Source organism: Peromyscus leucopus, chromosome 1 (assembly GCF_004664715.2).
Source record: "Peromyscus leucopus breed LL Stock chromosome 1, UCI_PerLeu_2.1, whole genome shotgun sequence".
Taxonomy (NCBI): Eukaryota; Metazoa; Chordata; class Mammalia; order Rodentia; family Cricetidae; genus Peromyscus; species Peromyscus leucopus.
In genome coordinates this window covers 192,075,342-192,097,093 of record NC_051063.1, presented here as the reverse complement: position 1 = coordinate 192,097,093, position 21,752 = coordinate 192,075,342, and the positions used below count along the sequence as shown (strand labels likewise).

The 21,752-nt window shown below is 41.4% G+C and overlaps 1 pseudogene; it reads left to right on the top strand.

The window, feature by feature from the left end:
• Positions 1-906: 906 nt before the first annotated feature.
• On the top strand, positions 907-1,801 carry LOC114686859 (annotated as a pseudogene).
• Positions 1,802-21,752: the final 19,951 nt, after the last annotated feature.

The following is a 21,752-nucleotide window of genomic DNA, read 5'->3' as shown; positions in this document are numbered from 1 at the left end:
GCCCATGATGATTTGGATCAGTGGTCCTTCTCTTTTCATCTTTGAGATTAGATGTATACCAAAACATAGGGAGAGCTGTTGTTTCCTATATGTCCATTACCTCACAATCACACCAGATATTGGATTTCATTAGCACTATTGGACATTCTTCATTCGTTAATTCCTTAGTAAGTGTGATCATTTTCTTCTTGATTTCTGTAAAGGTGATTCAATTACTTTCATTTCACTGTCCATTTAAAAGTTTGCCACAAAATATTTCCTGTGTCTTTACTCCACAGTTCTTTATCTGTGAGAAAAAGTGTGTGTGCCTATATTTATGTCTGTTTTTACAAAGTTTGATGATACATAGCTCTTTTCATACTTCTGTTTTTATTGTATAATAAACATTCTACTCTAAAAGAACAGAAATATCCACATTATTGTGGAGCTATATATTCACCTCATGGTTAATTTTCAGATGAGCTATGCATGGGGGGGGGTTTCCTTCATGATGTTGCAAGAGTGGTTAAAGTCATTTTATCTTCATTATGACTTGTAATTAAAAGTCCATTTTAAAATTTAGAACCCAACATCCTTTCTGTTTGTACTCACTGGCCATTGTTTCTCAAACAGCACCTTGGACTTACTGCTAATATTGACATTTTAAAGCAAAGTTCTACAACTTCTTTCAATAAATATGTACAATTAAAGACATCAGAAGTCTCACTGGAAAAATATTTTTTACAAATATTGTTGACAAAATAATCTTGTGAGTCAGAGTTCTATTTTGTTGCCCACAATATCTTTGCAGTCTTGCGAACATGTGATTTTCCCACACCAACAACCAGGTCTCAAAATTTCAAGTCACCATTTTGCTCAGAGAAATGACTTTTGGAACTGTTTAAGGAAAAACTTTTAAATAACAGAATGCACCACAAGGATTTGTTAATAGGGATAGTGTTCTTACTTCAGAGTACAGTTGGAATTGTAGGGAATTTCTGTATTCTTTCCTGCTACTTCATCCATTACTACACTGAAAAGGCATTAAAGATCACAAATTTGATTCTTACACACATGTTCACAGCCAACTCCTTGATCATTCTCTCTAAAGGATTACTCTACACAATGAGAGCTTTTGGGATGGAAGGCTTCCTCAATGAATTTGGCTGTGAATCTTTTTGTATATTCAAAGACTAGGCAGAAATATGTCTATAGGAATGACCTGCTTCTTGAGTGTTTTTCAGGCCATCACCATCAGCCCTGGGAACTCTTTTTGGTTGTGTCTTAAAGTCAAAGCTTCAAAGCACATTGGTCTCTTCACTTCCATCTGCTGGATTCACTACATGTCAGTAAATATGGTTTTCCCTGTGTATATGTATACCATGGGAACATCAATAATCTGACACATAAACGTGACATGAAATACTGCTCCACATCAAGTCATAATGACGTTGCAAGCTCATTATTTACAATGTTTTTTGTTCTTCCTGAAATTTTGTTTTCTGTCGTCATTGTTTGGTCCGGCAGCTCCATGGTTGTCACTCTGTATAGGCACAAACAACAAGTTCATCATATCCGCAGCACCAGTGTTTCCTCCAGAACATGCCCTGAGTCCAAAGCCACCCACCACATAATGGCTCTGGTGTCCACATTTATAGGTTTTTATGCCCTCTCTTCCATCTTACAAGGTTGCATTGCTCTCATAAATAAACCTGGTTGGTGGCTAGTGAACATTACTGCAATCATTTCTATGTGTTTTCCTACTTTGGGGCCCTTTGTTATGAGCTGTGACTCCACAGTGCCAAGGTTGTGCTTTTCTTGAGAAAGGAATCCCAAAATCCATAATCTCACCAAAATATATAAACTTTAAGATTCTCTTTTTTTATATAAAATATCAACATACAACTAATCTTATAGCCTCTTATCTTCCTAAGGGAAACTGTACTCTAAGTTTACGTTTTAATGTTGTTGAAATTTGGACTTGTAATATCATAGCAGAGGTTAATGAGTCAGTTTGTACTTTTGTGAGAAAATAGTACTGTTTTCAGAAATATTTCTTCATACAATATTCATTTTACTGTAGCAGTTAGAAGTTTTGCAATTTTTTCATTCAAATTTATTGCATCTGAACTAAAACAGAAATATGTCTGAATTTATTAAGAATTGGCACATAAGTGTCAATTTTTATAGATTTGTCTGTATTGTTATTTCATAAATTGAAGAAGCAAATTATTTGCTTATTGACAATCTCTTCTTTACCCTCACCAATTCTAGTTTATTCCCAAACTTATTCTAAAAATAAGTAACCTGACCATTCTACACTGAAAGTAGTGGACAAAGCATTATGGCCCATCTGAGGAACTATGAGAAAAGTATGGGGAACTTTCTGTACCTGGTGTTTAAGATTTCCATAAAATAGACCCAGGAATGGCTGCAAAAAAGATGTGTATCGTAAACTATATTATATAACTCATATCGGTTCCTAGGTAAAGGCCTCTGTCTACACAAAATCTGAGCCTTTGCCTACCTACTGTGTTCCCAGCCAGCAACTATTGACAATGGCTAAGTAAGGTTCCTTGGCTGATTAACCCAAACCAACTGCAAGATTACACCACTCACTGCTGAGCCATGATAGAAGCAGTTAGTTTCCATATTGTTAATTCTTTGTGCATTTGAAATATGATGACTACTAATTCTGAATTTCCATAATTTTAGATAAAAAGAAACAGCAAATGATCCAACAATCAATAATCTATTACAAATTGTGACTCTAATTATAATTATATTCATTAAATTTATTTTTTATTTTTAATCTACTTTCATTTATTGATTACATTTTTCCAGCTTGATCACAGTCTCCACACCCTCCCTCCTGGAACTAGAGTTTTCCTGCTTGGCCCACAGTTAGGACAAATCTCTGTCACCTGCCAGTGAACACCGCTCATACCCAACCAAGTAAACACAGAGACTTATATTGCTTACAAACTGTATGACTGTGGCAGGCTTCTTGCTAACTGTTCTTATAGCTTAAATTAATCCATTTCCATAAATCTAGACCCTTGCATGCGGCTCATGGCTTACCAGCATCTTTTCATGCTGCTTGTCAGGGAGGCAGCTTGTCAGGGTGGCTGGCTATGTCTCTTTCTGCCTTCCTGTTCTTTTATTTCTCCTCTCTGTTAGTCCCACATATACTTCCTGCCTAGCCAGAGCCAATCAGGTTTTATATATTGACCAATCAGAGCAACACATATGCCACACAGACCATCCCCCAGCACAGCCAAGTGCAGACCATTTCAGACACCTGCACTCAGGCCCATGGTCCTAATCTTCCTCTATGCGGATCTGCTGGGTAAGCCATGAGGAACCTGAGAATGGGCTCCCACAGGACATACAAAACATCCCACAGCACCCTCCTCTACTTCCCGTCCTTCTCCCCAACTTCCCATCTTCACACACTTCAAATCAACTCCTCCTCCTTTCTCTTCATAGTAGGGCAGGCTTCTTATGTATGACAGCCTGACATGATATATCAAGTTGCAGTAATAACAGGCATCTCCTCTCCTATTTAGGCTGGTGACACAACCCAGCACCATAGCCTCTTGTCTTTCTAAGGGAAACTCTACTCTGATTTTTTGTTCTAATCTTGTTGAAATTAGTGCCTATAACAACATAGCAGAAGTGACAGTATAGAAGGATAATGACACACAGAAACAAAAGGTGTGGAAGTATAAACTACATATTGAATTTTGCATTAAGCAGAATATATTTACAGGCAACGCTTTAGCAGTCACTAAAAGACTCAAAATTATTGACAGTACTGCAAAGCCATCCTCTGATAATTTCTCTTATCAGTCTGGTAAGCAGGTGAGAATAATTTTCTTGTTCTCTCTTCTACCCATTACTTCATTTCTGCAAATGATGATATGAACAATATCTGAAGACAGTCACTGGCAATCATTTTGCAATTAGATGTTTACAGCCATGACACAGGGTAGCTGGGGCAGGTCAGAGTGAGAAGCCTCTCAGGGAGTCAGGGAAGAGGAGGCTGAGGTGTGTGCAGTGTCCGAACCTTTAGTTAGAAGTGGTCAAATGAGAAGAGAAAATGATACGAAGGGGGAAGTATTTTACATGTTTTCACAGGTTAGGTTGTCATGGATAGTGACCTCAACTTGTAATCTTCCTGCTAGAAAAAGATCATTTTAAATCACTTCCACACAAGGACACATTCTATTTCATGCAGGTACTGCACTGTATTACAGTTTTTAACTTGATTCTGTTTTGTGTATAACCTTAGCCAAAACATCAAACACTTCATTTTCATACCCTGTGTTACAGTACTGGGGACAAAGTGATCACAGAAGAAAGGTCTGGAAGCATCCATGCTTGGAAAGTGAATTCTGGAGTGTAAATAGAAGCAGTGTAAATTGATTCAAAAATGTGAGATAAGTTACTGAAAGAAATGCTGTTTAGAACTTTTTTAAATTTTTTTTTTACTAATCCATTATGGAGATAGAAAATGTGATGTTATCTTCTTTATGCATAGGGAAGTGTCAACTATGTTTATAATTTTTCCATTCAGGACAAGATCACCACAGGTAAATAACATTTCCTATTTGACTTTAATATGGTATCAGTACTGTCCACTGTTTTCTTCTACCTGGACCCCCATAATGGCTTGGCTCCCGAGACTGAGTTATTCCTCTATAGATCACCCAATGGATCTTAAAGGCACTAATGTGTTCTGCCATTTACCTCATTCTAATCCTACAATAACATCACTGTTCTGAGGTGTCATTGAAAGCAACATCTTTGCGATTAGAGAAACTGTAGAAAATCAACATCTAGAAGGCACTATTGGGCCATTAATGACTTCAAAGACCTTCAGAGCACATTTCCTGAAAAATTACTTTTAACTAGTCTGATACCTTGAAGAAAACGATTCTCATTTTTGCTTTTTGTTCTCTTCAGGGATCGGTTAGTATCAATATTCCTATTCATGGAGAGTCATTGATAATGGTTAAACACTGTGAAGTTTAGGGCAGTGAGATAGGGCAGCTGTGAGAGGTCAGAATGAGAAGGTGGTGCAAGGAAACAGGGAAGAGTAGGCTTGAGGTGAAGAACAGAGTCATGCCCATTAAGTTGAAATGTGCAAGGAAAAAGAAAAAGAGACAGCTGCATAATCATATTAGAGATGGGAGCAATGAACATAGCTTAAATGCAATGCCAGATTCAAGCTGAAAAGAGCACCAGGAGAACAAGAGGGTTAAGTTGGGGATACAGAGATTGGAAAAATAGTAAACTGGCTGAGAATTGAGCCACAAAGAAAAAAATCCTCTCACAGTTAATTGAACAAAGTGGGGAAGTGTCATTCAAGGTCCAGGATAAAGCCCACTCCAAGCATGAAATGTCTATTGTGTATAGAAAAGACACCCATAAGTCTAGAGGACAATGCCATGTCTTCCTAGGGTTTAGATCATGAGTGGAACACCAATAAAGTTTATGTTTTTGAGAGATCTTTAAGCTATGCAAATTTGAGCATTTCTTCAACTAAATTAAGGTGCTATAAGATTTTGAATTTTGGATTGAAACCTTACCAAAAAATTGCCCTGGTCAACACAGTATATTGAGGAAGTAAAATTTTAGGGAATTTTTTTGTAGGCAATTTTTTTAGCTGTCATTTAAAGACCCAATGCCTATAGAAGAGGGACTGTCATTTTGGTATCCTGCATACTTTGAACATTTTGAGACAACTTGAGAAACTTCACTTCAGTTTCAAAGGACACTGTGAATATGTCTGCAGGGGAAGCTATAGAGTTTCCTTTCATGAGGAACTCTGTCACAATTGCCTCAGTCTACAGCAGTGGGATAAATGCCCTTCTGTCCATAACCTCCTAATAACCCTGCCTGCATCTAATCATGCAAACTGTGCTCAACTTATATGAACTCTGACACAGGTTTCCTTTATATGGTTCAGCAGGCAAAAGAGTCCATCCCCTGTGACTCACTCAATAATTATTGGTCAACAAAAATAAGAATCAACCTATGCGAGGGTTTGGATTAGTTCTTATATAAAACTTGAGGTAAAGTTTGGAGTTGGTAGCATTAGGGCCATGCATATACAAGGTGTGATTGGTGAAATAGCAATTGGTGTGTGACAAATTATTGCTTCTTATAGATTCTATTTAGCTTCTTTTACATAAAAAATTCCTTAAAATTTTGTTTTATTTATTCTGTTGACCATGAGTACACAGGCTGAGTATTTTCTCCTGAGCACACAAGATCCTCAAGCTTCTGGCCACAGTAGCAACAGCAGCGTCAGTAACAGCAAAGACTGAAGAAACTGGAAGGATGGAGACAGCAAAGAGCCAATTCTGTGACACAAGATGATTGGATTAGTAGAACAGAGATGAAATGGATTAGGAATCAGATTATTCTTGCAAGGGCCTGTTCTTCATATTTAACCCTTCCTGTTTTATCTCTCTCTACCAAATTTCCACAGACTCCCTAAATAATGCCACAAACTGGGAACAAATCGTTGAAAAATAATAATAATAAGTCAGTTAGGAGTTATTTCATCTACAAACTGTATCAGGAAACAAATGAGACTCATTGTGAAATGATAGATATAGAAAATGATGATAAGTGCTCACAGAAGGATAAAATGAACAGAGAATCTAGTGAAGATAGGTGGGCTAAAGGGAGCAGTGTAAAAATCAGGGTCTGCAGGGTCATGCAATGTGGGTGAGGGTTCTCAGGCTCATGGGCAGAGAAATTCATTATTTTCAAAAAAGATTTTGAAAATGCCTGAAAATTCAGCATCATGGTTCCTGAGGTTGTTGGTCATTTGAAAAATAAAAGACTATTAAGAACTGTGATAATTTATTTGGGGATAGTTGCCAGGCAAGGAGAAGGGAGACATAGTTGTTGGTTGATAGCATTTGTGGAAGTAACTGAAGATAAGAAGGGTGCAGACTGAAGCCTTTGAGATAAAGAAAATGAATGTAAATGTCAAAGTGTGATGTGGATTTGGATGGTGTAGAACCTAATGGGATGCTATCTGACACATATATTCTTGGGGTTAAGCCTCACTGGCCCTGAAAACTGGGCTTTTAATTTTGTTACAGATATCATTTGCATGGTTCTGTAGGCAGAAGAGAGCCTCTATGACATACCAAAAATATTTGATAAACACAAATACAGCAGAGGGAAACCACAGCCATGAAGTGTGTATTATTCCCCCATATTTAAAGGCAAATCAAGGAAAGCACCACTAAAAGCATGGAAAAAATCTACAGTGTGGAGAAAGACATCCAGATGGAATAACAAAAGATCAAAAAAATACAAGTGGCTCTAGGGTATTGGAAGGGGAGTTGACACTTTTGACTAAGATGAGAAACATTTGTGTTATTTTGATAACTTCATGGTGATCAACCTTTAGTGCTTAGTTTTTCTTCAACTAAGCTTCTAGGAAATTTAACTGTTTAATTGTATTCTGTCATATTGTTTCCTTGTAACTCTCAGCATGGACAAGCTGTCAAAAAAGAAAAAAAGAGAGAAATAAAGAAAAAAAGGAAGAAATCAGACCTTTGTATACTATAGAGACAGTCATTGAGTATCATTGATACATTAAGGGTTTCATGAAAATCTTGAAAAACTTCAGTCTAGCTTCAAAGCATATTCCCTTTATTATTTGGATGGGAGCTCCACCCCAACCCCTGACCCCCGCCCTGCATCCCTATACCCAAAGAGTCTAAAATGTTCTGATGGAAGATCCACCTTAACTCCCCTCCCCTATCTCTTTTCCTAAACCCACCCCTTCAAAGCCTACCAAATATAGCTCCTCCCCCAGAGAGGCTCAAGACCACTCCCACAGGGTATATAAGCTGCATCCCAGAAAACAGACAGGTGATTCTTCAGCTCTGTCATCCCTGTCTCCTCTCTGTGGGGCCAGGGAATCCCTGGGAGCACTTTACCCATTAAACCAGGCCTTTTTTTCTGAGTCGATCTGATTTGGATTGCTACAACGATGGAGAGCCTATTAGGGTGGAAAAATCTTATCATCTGGAGGTCCCTCCAAGGGGAGGCTGATATTTTCCCTCTGGTCCAGAGCCACATGGTAGGAAAACGCCCTCTCTGCTACACCTGCTCTCTTCCAGACTGAGCTCAACTCTTGGCTAGGTAAGTTTCCCTTTCAAGTCATTGTCTAGGAGGCCCAAGGCCTCTTCATTTTTTGAGGTGTCCTGCCAAAGATATGGCTGCTCCAGGCTCCCAACCCATTCCAGTGCAAAGGGCTGCCTTTGTTCTGCCTAACCTGTTCCAGAGCAAAGTGCTGCCTTTGTTCCCTGGGTCCTCCTTCTCCGAAAGACGTTCTGTTGAAGGAAATTTCCCACACCCTCGCATTTTGACCCAAGACCAACCAAAGTGTACTGATTGTGCTAGGCTTTGTGTCCCTGGCACAGACTTCTGAAATGGGCACTTACAATTTGAAGCTGGATCCCCAAACACCCCTGGGCTTTCTTTTACAAAACCTATTCAAGTTGGGGCTATCTGATACCATCTGTCCTGAATGTTTTATTTCTCTGAGCACTAAAGCCTGGCCATAATATGCCCTTGATAACCAATCAAGATGGCCTCTGGAGAAAACCTTAGAATTTTCTGTCCTCTGGGGATCTTGAAAATTTTTGTTTGCATGGAGATAAATGAACAGAACTGCTCTATGTCCACAATTTTTGGGTTCTGCATTCGCACCTTCTCTACAGCAGTTAATATCTCATGGCACTGATCTTGTTGGCTAGGGTAAATGAGTCTCCAGATTCCTACCTATCTGAGAATTGGGATCCTAAAAATTCTGCCCTGACCATGGTTCAGGAGACACTGGCCCCTTCCCTACTTCCCTAAACACCTCCTATGGGGTCACATGTTCCATTCATTGGCCAAATCCCTCCTCCTTACCTGCCTTCTGTTCCTCTCACACACACTGCTCCTCTCTGTCCCCCAATGCCTCAACCTATGTCCTGGTCCCCTTCTACACACTGGCCTAATGCCCCCAAATTTCCCTAGTTTCTTCTCATACGTGGTCTCACCAAATACCTGCCCTCCTCTACCCTCTCCGAGAGGTAGCTGGAGTTGACAGAATTATCCAAGTCCCCATGCCACTCTCCCTTCAGAACCTCTCACAAATAGAAAAGTGATTGGGTTCCTTCTCTGCTAATCCCTCTGTTTATATTAAGGAGTTCTGTTATCTGTCCCAAGCCTACAGTCTGACCTGGCAAGACCTTTATGTGATCCAGGCCTCCACTCTCACTCCCAAGGGCAGTAGCTAGGCAGTATGCATACCAAACCCACCTAGTGGACAATATAGTCCCTGTGGGTGAGGTGGCAGTGCCAACTACAGAGCCCTACTGGGATTACCAACCAGATCAAAACAGTTGCCAGAGAAGAGACCTCATGGTTCATTGCCTCCTCCAAGGTATGGAAATGGTCTCAGACAAAATTGCCTTGACCCAGCCACCCCTGCAGGAGCCATGATCCTGGCCCCCCATTTCATTTTTCAGTCAGTGCCAGATATTAGAGAAAAATTTAAAAAGGTTGAGGAGGGCCCTCAAACTCCCCTAAAGGAATTCGTGAAAGTGGCTTTTAAATTTTTTAATGCTTGAGAAGAGATAGACAAGTCATCCCAACAGACAAGGCTACAACAGAAGGCTATGCTCTAAGCCTAAGCCTTAGCAGCTGCCCTGAGACCACCAGGGCCCCAACAAGGAAGATAAGGGAAGTCGGCTACAAGACTCCATCCTGCCAGAGCTCAGCCCAAGTCAACTCTGCCAGAAACTTGCTTCAAATGCAGCAAACAGGGCCACTGGTCACCATATTGCCCTGACCCCCAGCTGCCCAGAAGGCCATGCCCTGACTGCCAACAGCCTGGGCACTGGAAATCCAAATGCCCCCATGCAGACTCATCCTCTATGCCATGCCACAGAGGTCCAGCCACACCAACATCGGCAACCGAGACTCTTCCAGCCTTTGAACTCCTACGCCTGTTGAAGGACTGATACAGCCTAGACTTGGTGACTCCAATTCCCCTCTCTGAGCTTAGGGTGATGCTACAGGTAGCAGGTATGTCCATTGACTTTCTTTTGGACACAGAACCTACCTATACTGTTTTGATATCTCACTCAGTTCCTATAGTTCCCTTGCTAATTTCTGTCACAGGGGTGAACAGGACCCCTTCCTTCTCACTTAAGACCCTGCCACTTCTCTGCATTCTTGCAGGGAGATTCTCCTCACTCTCTTTTCTGGTTATACCTGCTTACCCTGTACCTCTGCTTGTCCATGATATTCTCAACCACTTTGGGGCCACCCTCTCCTTGGCCCTCACAACCTCTCCTGAGTCCCATTTTTGCTACAGGCCACAGGAATATACCATAAGTATTCAGCTGCTTATGGCAAAGCCACTGCCTGAAGGAATCAAGGAATTCCTTCAGAGGAAGCCAAATTCCAAGGAGCATTTGGTGTTATTTGGCTTGTTATATATCAGCTGTCTTCTGTCATGAATATCATGTGTGTCCTCATAGCTTTCCCAATTGATTTTTTCCTAAGAATTGCTAACAGTGTGGACTAATCACTATTTGTTCAAGGTATTTGGAGAACAACCTCAGGAAAGGCTTCCTTCCCACCAGCCCATCCGTTTCTTCCCTTTCAGCACTGGAATCAGATATTTCCCTTAGCCACATTCAAGGACTAACAGAAACAACAGTCCAGACCACCACATGCTAGTCTCCTGATTTAAGGTAAATTCCACAAGAAGACACCACCTAGGTCAGGTGGACCTTAAGTAATAGCTTTACACAATTTAGCCTCTTTTTTTTGGATTTAGCTTCTTAAAGCCTTACTAACTTTATATACCCCTACTAACTACTTACCTAACCACTTCTAGGAATATTTAGATAACCTTGTGTGCTGACAGCTATGCACAGCCAGAACCCCAGTTTAAGCCTCCCTGTAATTGACATCATTGGCAGCATCTGGCCAGATCCATCCCCAGATGGAGGAAAGTACCTTATCAGAGATACCTCTGTACACTCTAAGAACAGACTTAAGCATCCAGACTACCCATTTGAGGAGGCCTCGTGGATATTCCAATTAAGCTTAACTTTCTCCTTTCTCAAGTGTTACCTCTAGTTCCAGATCTTCCTTTAATTATCACCAGAGGCATCTAGCTGTACACTGGTTGCCTAGGAACTGAGCATATTTTCCCCTACCCTGCAGAAAAATGGCATAAAGCTTGGACAAATATGGGTCAAAGGGATAAAAAGGCAGTTTTATTTTCAGAGAGGCAGGATAGAACTTAGAGGTATAAGGAGGCAGAGAGGAAGAGAGGTGTGTAGAACTTGAGGATGGAGAACTGAGAGGGAGAAGGAGGATTTTGACCAGAGAGAGCATGTGGACAAGATGGAAGATGAGGAAAAGTCAGATGTGGAAGTACTAGCTGTGTAAGAACAAGATTAGAAGGACCTAGATGAGGCAGAATAAAGATGAAAGAATTAAGATAGAACTTAGAGGGAGCAGTAGATAAATATAGAGAGAAATCAGACAAGAAAGGAGCTAGACATGAGAATAGAACTGAATCTGTGTAGATAGGATTTTATACCAGAGTAATAAAGTCAGTGGACAAAGACCTTGGTGTACTTAGACTCATTTCCCAAAAGCAATTCTCATTGTTTGTAGTTTTCTCTTCGGACCCCTGGGAAGTATAATATGCAGGCAGGTCCTTTTAATATTATACAAGACATTTTCTTCTCCTCTTAATAGCCTCACAGATTCCTACCCCAGACTGTCCTGTGCTGTGGGATGGTCTGTATGTCAAATCTGTTGATCTGATTGGTCAATAAATAAAACACTGATTGGCCAGTGGCCAGGCAGGAAGTATAGGCAGGACTAACAGAGAGGAGAACTGAGAGAACAGGAAGGCAGAGGGAGTCACTGCCAGCTGCTGCCAGGACAAGCAGAATGTGAAGATGCTGGTAAGCCACTAGCCACGTGGTAAGGTATAGATTTATAGAAATGGGTTAATTTAAGATATAAGAACAGTTAGCAAGAAGCCTGCCATGACCATATAGTTTGTAAGCCATGTAAGTCTCTGTGTTTACTTAGTTGGGTCTGAGTGGCTGTGGGACTGGCGGGTGACAGATTTGTCGTGACTGTGGGCATGGCAGGAAAACTCTAGCTACAGTCCTGTCTCTACCCTTCCTTATCCAGTGGATCTCCAAGTATAGGACACCTCAGCTCCAGTGGTGGCTACTCACCACCCGCCAATTCTAATTTACCTTAAGGACCCTTCTTCCTTCCCTTCCAGACCCCAGTTTCATATTTCTGAAACCCATCACTGAGGTCTTAAGCCTATTATCACCCACCTCTTATCTCAGGGACTTTTATATCTATTGATTCACCCTGCATCACACCCATTCTTGCTATATGTAAATGTTCTAGTGCTTACTGTTTATTTCAAGACCTCTGCATCATAAATGAGGCAGTTATTCCAATCTACCCAGTACAACCCTACAGCCTCCTGTCTAACATTCCTCCTGCCACCTCCCACTTTATTGTTCTGAACCTAAAAGATGCCTTCTTTACTGTCCCTTTACATCCTACTCATACTTCCTTTTTGCCTTCACCTGGGAGGACCCCAACACCTGGTCCTCCAGACAGCTTACATGGACCATTCTCCCACAGGGTTTTTGGGATAGTCCCCCAAAACTTTGGTGCTTGGGATCTCTCCAACTTTGACTCTGGTCCTAGCATACTCCTCCAATATGTAGATGATCTTCTTCTCTGCAGTCTCACTCTGCATCTGTCCCAACAGGCCACCTCTTCGCTCCTGAACTACTTCAGCTCCCTGGGATATTGTATTTCCCCATCTAAGGCCCAGCTAGCTCTTCCACTATGGTATATGTGGGTGTTCAACTCAGTCCAGGTTCTAAGACCCTCACCTCTGACAGAGTCCAAGCCCTCCAGAATTTACAGCCCCCAATGACCACAGATTCTCTCCTTTTGGGACCTGATGGGATTCTTTTATCACTCGATCCCTAACTTTGCCATTATAGCCAAGCTTCTACACCACGCACTTAGAGAGACTTCCAAGGGACCCCTCACCCACCCAGCAACTTTCTGCTGCCACTTCTCTTTACTGCAAGATGCTCACCAAGCTCTCCATTGAACTCAGGTTATCTTGGCCCTCCCTTCTCCCCATTACCTTACCTGCCCTGGGCCACCACATGCTCTCTCCTTCAGTTTGAGCCCTTTTGAGCTCCTTTATGGAAGGCCCTTCCTCCTCAATCACCACCTCCCACCCAAACTCCCACACTGGCTGGGTAACTCCTCTATCTCTCTCTACTGAGGTCTCTTCTCTGTTCATATGCTAACAGCTACCTCCCTGCCCCAATACCAACAGACCCAACTGCTGCTGAGCCTGCCCCACTCTCCCCAGGGAACAGAGTACTCTTCAAACAGCTAGCTCCTTAGTCTTTTGAGCCCCAATGGACAGGAACTTATACTATGATCCTCACCACACCCTCAGCTGCCAAACTCCTGGGACATCCATGCTGGAACCATCTCTCCAGACTCAAGTGGGCACCTATTCAGGATACATGGTCTGTTCAGCAGCTGGGACCCTCCACCCTTCGGTTTTCCAAGATGTCTCAATAAAGGGCCTATCTGCTCTTATGCTCTGTACATTCAACTTTGCAGTACAATTAGGGCAGATGTTAGTAATTTTTTTCCTAGAAACTTGCCTTCTTTGCTTCCTCAAGAAACAGATGCCTGAGTCTCCAGGATGACAATTAACTAGATGCTCCTCCACTCACACTCCTGCTGAATGTGAGCTCACCAATTCCTAACACATCTTCCCCAAACCTCCCCATGCATGCAGGAAGTTGCTGTGGGATGTTCTGTATGGCAAATGTGTTGCTCTGATTGGTCAATAAATAAAACACTGATTGGCCAGTGGCAGGAAGTATAGGCGGGACTAACAGAGAGGAGAAAAGAAAGAACAGGAAGGCAGAAGGAGTCACTGCCAGCCACTACCAGGACAGGCAGTATGTAAAGATGCCGGTAAGCCACCAGTCACGTGGCAAGATATAGATTTATGGAAATGGGTTAATTTAAGCTATAAGAACAGATAGTAAGAAGCCTGCCATGGTCATGCAGTTTGTAAACAATATAAGTCTCTGTGTTTACTTGGTTGGGTCTGAGTGGCTGTGGGACTGGAGGGTGACAAAGATTTGTCCTGACTGTGGGCAAGGCAGGAAAACTCTAGCTACAAAACCCAGAAACTTATATTGCTTACAAATTGTATGGTGATGGCAGGCTTCTTGCTAACTGTTCTTATATCTTAAATTAATCCATTTCCATAAATCTATACCTTGCCAGGTGGCTCATGGCTTACCAGCATCTTCACATGCTGCTTATCCTGGCGGCGGCTGGCAGTGACTCCTTCTGCCTTCCTGTTCTTTCTTTTCTCCTCTCTGTTAGTCCTGCCTATACTTCCTGCCTGGCCACTGGCCAATCAGTGTTTTATTTATTGACCAATCAGAGCAACACATTTGCCATATAGAACATCCCACAGCACTCCCCCCCTTTTTTCAAAAAGGAGGGTTTTAACCTTAACAAAGTAAAATTACATATAATTTGGGAATTTGGGCATAGCTTCTCTTACTACTTCCTACTGGAGGGGGGATGCTGTATCTTATGGGGACACAAAGAAAATTTTAGGATTATGTAATAGTACATGAGGCTGTATTTTCTGAGCCAGTTGCCTTGAATCCAATCTGGACGATGGATTATCTGGGCCATGGTGTCATCAGAGAACTTTCAGGGGGTCTTGGCTGCTCAAACCTGATGTATCTTAATCTGGAACAAATCCATAGCCTTTGGCTTTCTGTGGGAACAAAAGCGGAACCTCCTTTCTAAAGTAACACATCCTTATATCCAAATTTTAAAGTCAAGGAATCTTTAATATATACATATTGATTTAACTGAACATCTTTTACGATCAAATGTTTTTCTGCAGTTAAAAGTCCCAAAGACAACACAATCCAGATTCTCTGTGTAATATTCATCTTTACATGGCTTATTTTTTATATTAATTTTACTGTCTCTTTAAAGACTTTATTTTTTAAAACTATGTATTTATTTATATAACTGTATATATCACCTTTTTTGTCTCTTTCAAGCCTACGTATATTTTACACACATTGTAAACTGGTCCATCTGAATATGTCTTATTGTGAATCTATTGCTTTAAACTGCAGCATTTGTAAGACTGAAATGGTGCTATGGCTGCTGACTCCACCTACCTCAGCTTCCCAACATGGCAGTGATACTTTACCATCAGCTCTGGGAGCTATCGTGGGTCTATGCTTTTATCTAAGCAGCATGTAGCCCAGAAACCTCTTTTTTTGTTTTGTACTAGCAAAGGCTAAATCCACCATGCAGCTTAATGTGCCAATTGTAGAGGCCTCATTCACACCATACTGAAGGTCTAACATGAATGCCAGGAACCCACAAGTAGCTCAGGAACCCACAAATAGCTCAAACCAGCAAGCTGCCGCTCATTTGAGAGAGACAATTAGGAAGCTGTTTTTAGCTCCATTTTAGAATCTTTTCTCAGGTTTTAGGTGGAAACTCTTGCCAACTCATTGGGCACCATTTGTAGCTAGAGTTTTCCTGCCTTGCCCACAATCAGGACAAATCTTTGTCACCCACCAGTCCCACAGCCACTCAGACCCAACCAAGTAAACACAGAGACTTATATTGCTTACAAACTGTATGGCTGGGGCAGGCTTCTTGCTAACTGTTCTTATAGCTTAAATTAATCCATTTCCATAAATCTATACCTTGCCACATGGTGGCAGTACTTACTGCTAACTCCCTGACTGATGGCATCACCCTCTGCTGACCTGAGTGTGGGGCTGAGTGGCCTGGCTACTGGCTTTGGTATTGGCATTTGGGGAGTGCCAGGTATCATGGCATTGCCCAGCAGCCACAACTGTTTGTGGGCATAATCCTGATCCTCATCTTCTCAGAGGTTTTCAGCCTCTATGGTCTTATCTTGGCCCTAATCCTCTCCACAAAGTAGCCCTTTTCCACTATCAGTCACAGGATAGGATATAAAGACCACTATTCCACATTCCAGAACATTCCAGACTCTTTGGGTATAGAGATGCCAGGGTGCCAGGGGTTGAGGTGTAGCTCCCACCCAAACAATTATGACTTCTGGTGGAGCCACATAAATTCCCTTCAGGAGGCCTTTATCTGGGCATAACTGTCCTGGCCAGAGGAACTATGGGAAACTTTCCCACAGCCATACCTTCTAATAACCCATCCTGCTGCTGCTCTTGCAGACTACAACAGCTTCTATGCATCTTGTCATAGCTGTCCTGTATATTGACTACATGAAAGAAATTTTGATCAACAAGACTGAATTTTATTAGCATTGTGATGGGTTTTTATGTAAAGCTTATAATTGGGCAATGAATAAGACTTGGAGACCAAGAGTATGGATTGGAAGCCCTATGTATGCAGGCATATGATTTTAGAAATATAATTTGTGTGTACCAGTTTATGTCTTAATGCCAGATGAACAGGCTGTTCCCCCATGGTTTTGGGTTAACCTGAAACCCTTCTCTACTAGGTTGATGAGTCTCATTTTACCATGTTTTAAGAGAGTTTTCATGTGTTAAAAGCCAGAATCTACCTTCAAGAACACACCCCTGATTCCTACCCCATTGCCCCAAGGTAGCTTACACCTCTGAAGTTCCTAAAATTTCCACACAAGGTGGCATCAACTTGGTACCCAGGGTCAAGAACTTGAGCCTGTGGAAGAGAATAATTTGATCATTAAACTATTTTAGTAAAGATATGAGGCTTATTGGGGTATTTAGAAATAGAGAGAATAAAAATAGAACAGGAAAATGAAGAGCAGTAGGGAGAACAAGAGGTAGCAGAGGATTAAAAGAGGCCAGGGGAAATGTTGGAAACTATAGAGCTATGCATCAAGAGTCAAGGGCTCAGTCAGGCATTAAAGTCATGAGCAATTCAAAATGGCTGAAAGTTGAGCACAGTTATATCCTAGGTTTTCAAGCAGAGAGGACACAGTGAGTGGAATGAGACATTTAGACTGAGGGCAGATACAGAATAAGGAGAACTAACTGAAAGTGGCATTGATGGAATTACTGGGAGGGACTGAGCAAGATGCATCCCAGAAGGACAACATGATGGACTATACATAGTAGACTAGAAGGTCTGTGTGGAAGTCAGGGATGTTGGGTTGTCTGGATTTCTAAAGATCACAGGAGTTGGATGACAGAAGATAAGGAAGGTTACTTTGATCACAATGTCTACATCAGATCTATGACCCCCCATGCTCACTTGTCTGCCTAACTGTACTGGACACGGTCATCAGCAAGAACCTGTTACACTAGGTTGTCCAGCATCTCCTGACATTCTAGCCTGGCATCTGATTTCTACAGATGGAGTACTGAGTGGTAAAAGATCAGGGTTTTTATTTTACTGCATGCCTGTTTGTTGAGGTTGTGCTAAGAAAGACTCAACTTGCTGCTAGAAACAGTGCATTTAGTACAACACCAAATAAACTCATTATTTCTAGATACTTTAATGTAATAAAAATATTTAAAACACTTTATCATAATTTGGTCAAAATCCCTTATTTTTAATTGTGTTGTAAAATATTCTGGGAAGAATAAAGAGATTAATATGGTCAAGATATATTGTATGCATGTAGGAAAATTTCAAAGAATAAATAAACATATTATTTTTAAAAGTTCAACACTCAACTGACAATTAATCATAAATATAGGACACAGAATGTTTCAAATGACCAATGTAGTTTGGCAGCAATTAGCAGTGGTTGGCATGTAGGTTACTTGGTTCATGCCTGGGGATTTCAAAAGGACCACTGCAGTTCATCAAGCTGCTTAACAGATAATTCAGAAGCCAGTCTGGAAAGAAATAAGAAATTCAAATTACCCCTTTGTAACATCTTAGCTTATTTAAAGTCAGTGCTCATAATAATGGCTTATTATTTACATAAACTGCAGGTAGGCCATATAAAGAAGTACTTTAAAATGGCTAATCTTTCCACAGTGACTTATGGATTTATGAAACTCTTCTAATATTTCTCAGTATATATGAAGAAAACCATACTTACAGGTGCCCTTAACCTTGTGCATCCAGTATAGAGGCTATATCCCATACCCTTCCCTATACCCCATGCTTTATCTATGATAGTGGATGCTCCTAATGAAAGCCAGTGAATAGTTTGCCATTTTCCTTTTTAAAGCCAGCAAGACCCACAGCACAGGGAAGATGTTGTAGTTCTGGGCAGAATAGCAGCATCTGTGGTTCTTATTTTACAAGCTCCCACAGAACAGCCCATAAGCTCTAACCACGCAAAAGCTTTTAACTTTGTAAAAAGTTTAAAGTTTGTAACTTAAGGCTATAAAATACTCCACAAAACAACATGGTTAAGTCTATCAAAGTTATATCCCATGAACATGATAAAACATTTATGTATTAGATAGGTTTCTGTCTCTGTGATAAAGAGCATAACCAAAAGCACCTTGGTAAGGAAATGTCTATTTCATCCTATATTTCCAGGTTGTTGTCTATCACTGAGGAACATGAAGGCAGGAACTTAAGGCAAGAACTTTCATAAGTATCAAGCAGAAGCCATTGAAGGAATGCTGCTTAGTGCTTGCTCCCAATGGCTTCCTCAGTCTGCTTTTTTTCAAGCCCAGGACCACCTACCCAGAGATAGCACCACATCATTTGTTGAGTCCCCTCCCAGAGCAATCGTTAATCATGAAAGTGGCTATTTCCCTATATGTCAATATAATGAAATCCCTCTTCCCAGATGACCCTGGATTTTGCAAGTTTGGAAATAAAATGAAAGACAGAACAAATAAACAAAGCCAGAAAAATACACAAAGGGAGATTCAAAGTTAACAAACAAATATGAAAAAAACATACTATGTTTTTATTTCTGAATCTTAGCTAATTCAATCAGAGTAATGGATTCCAACTCCATTTTTAGCAAATTTTATACTTTTTCTTAGTTGGAAAATAATAATCAATTTTACTAATGTGTCACATTTTAATTATCTATTCATCAGCTGATAAAATATTAGGTTGCCCACACTTCTGCAATATTGTCAGTAAAGTAGCAATGAAAATAAATGTACATTTTCCCATCATGATCTCCATGTCCCTTTGTTGCTGGAGGACTTCTCTCCAGGTTCCACCAAGCCCCGCAGTCCCACAATCCATGTATAAAGTAATCACTCAAACGCTTATATTACTTATAAACTGTATGGTCGTGGCAGGCTTTTTGTTAACTGTTCTTATATCTTAAATTAACCCATTTCTATAAATCTATACCTTGCCACATGGCTGGTGGCTTACTGGTGTCTTTACATGTTGTTTGTCCTGGCAGTGGCTGCAGTGTCTCTCCCTCCTTCTTCCTGTTTCCCCAATTCTCCTCTCTCCTTGTCCCACCTATACTTCCTGTCTGGTCACTGGCCAGAGGAGGGACAAAGAGAGAGGAAAATGGGGGGAATAGAAAAAAGGAGGGAGAGACACTGTAGCCACTGCCAGGACAAGCAACATGTAAAGACGCTGGTAAGCCACCAGCCATGTGGCGAGGTATAGATTTATAGAAATGGGTTAATTTAAGATATAAGAACAGTTAACAAAAAGCCTGCCATGGCCATATAGTTTATAAGTCATATAAGCATCTGAGTGATTATTTTATACATGGATTGTGAGACTGCAGGACTTGGTGGAACCTGGAGAGAAGCCCTCCAGCAACATCCCTTGCTCATAGAATCTCCTCTCTCTCATTGATTGGAGATCCTGGAGCTCCAGCTGGCACCTGGCCATGGATCTCTGCATCTGCTTCCATCAGTCACTGGAAGAGGGCTCTATGATGACAGGGTATTCAGGCATCTGATCACCTGAGGAGGTCAGTTCAGGTACCCTCTCCACCATTGCTAGTAGTCTAAATCTTTGGGGATTCCTGGGAACTTCTCTAGCACTCTGTTTCTCCCTATTCCCATGATGTCTTCACTTATCATGGTATCTCTTTCCTTGCTCTCCCACTCTGTCCCTGTTCCATCTCAAACCTTCTATTCCTCTATGTTCTCATCCCCCATCATTTACGCCCCCAACCCCAGTTTGCTCATGTAGATCTCATCTATTTCTCCTTTGCTAGGCAATCCATGCATCCTTCCTAGGGTCCTCCCTCCTAGCTAGCCTCTCTGGAGCTGTGGGTTGGAGTCTGAGTATCCTTTGATTTACATATAGTAACCACTTATGAGTGAGTACATACCATGTTTGTCTTTCTGAGTCTGGGTTACCTCACTCAGGATGATATTTTCTAGTTCCATTCATTTGCCTGCAACAGAAAGGACCAGCCAAACTAGTGGAAATGCATGAACTGTGGACTAATAGCTGAGGAGCCTCCATGGTACTAGACTTGGCCTTCTGGACAGGCAAGACTGTTGTTTAGCTTGATCTATTTAGGGGGCACCCAGGTAGTGGGACCTGGAACCCTTTCTGGTGCATGAGCCTGCTTTTTGGAGCCTACTGCCTATGGTGGGACACTATGCACAGCCTTGGTGCAAGGTGAAGGGACCTGGACCTGCCTCAATTGAATGTACCAGGCTCTGCTGGCTCCTTATGGGAGACTTTGCCTTGGAGGAGGTGGGGAGAGGGTGGCTCCAGGGTGAAGGCTGGTGGGCAGGAGGAGGGAGAGAAGGGAATTTGTCATTGGTATGTAAAATGAATAGAAAATCTCTTAATAATAAAAAATGAAAAAAATCTACTATGAATAAAAAAAGAAAAAAGAATGAATGTAGTAGGATACTGTGTCCTTTGGATTTATGGCCAAAAGTGGCAAGACTGGATCATGTAGTACATGTATTTCTAGCCTTTTGATGAACAACCACATTTGGTGATATATTGTGTACCCTAATAAACTTGCCTGAGGATCAGAAGAAAGAGTCAGCCACGAAATTAGACATAGAGATCAGGCAGTGGTGGCACACACCCTTAATCCTATAACTCAAGAGGAATAGATCCATCTGCATCTCTGTGAGTTCAAGACCACACTGGAAACAGAGCCAGAGAGTGATGGCACACACCTTTAAACCCAGTACTGGGAAGCATGCATGCCTTTAAATCCAGAAAGTGATATCTGAGCAGAGAAAGGTATATAAGGCATGAGGAAACAGGAACTCACTCTCTTGAGGCTGAGGATTTCATAGAGGTAACAACTACTGGCTGGCTGTTCTGCTTGTCTGATCTTTCAGCTTTCACCCTGATATCTGGCCCTGGGTTTATTATTAAAAGACCATCTAAGATTCAAACAACATCCACACTGTTTTGTATAATGGCTTAACCACTTTGCACACCAAACAGAATAAAGAAGTATCTCCCTTTTTTTTTTTTTTGGTTTTTCGAGACAGGGTTTCTTTGTGTAGCTTTGCGCCTTTCCTGGAGCTCACTTGGTAGCCCAGGCTGGCCTCGAACTCACAGAGTGCTGGGATTAAAGGCATGCGCCACCAACGCCTGGCAAAGTATCTCCCTTTTAAAGCATCCTCCCTAGCATTTGTCATCATTTGATTTAACAATCTAGGTCATTAACACTGGGTTAAGATGAAATCTCAGAGTAATGTTAATTTGCATTTCTCTGCTGGCTA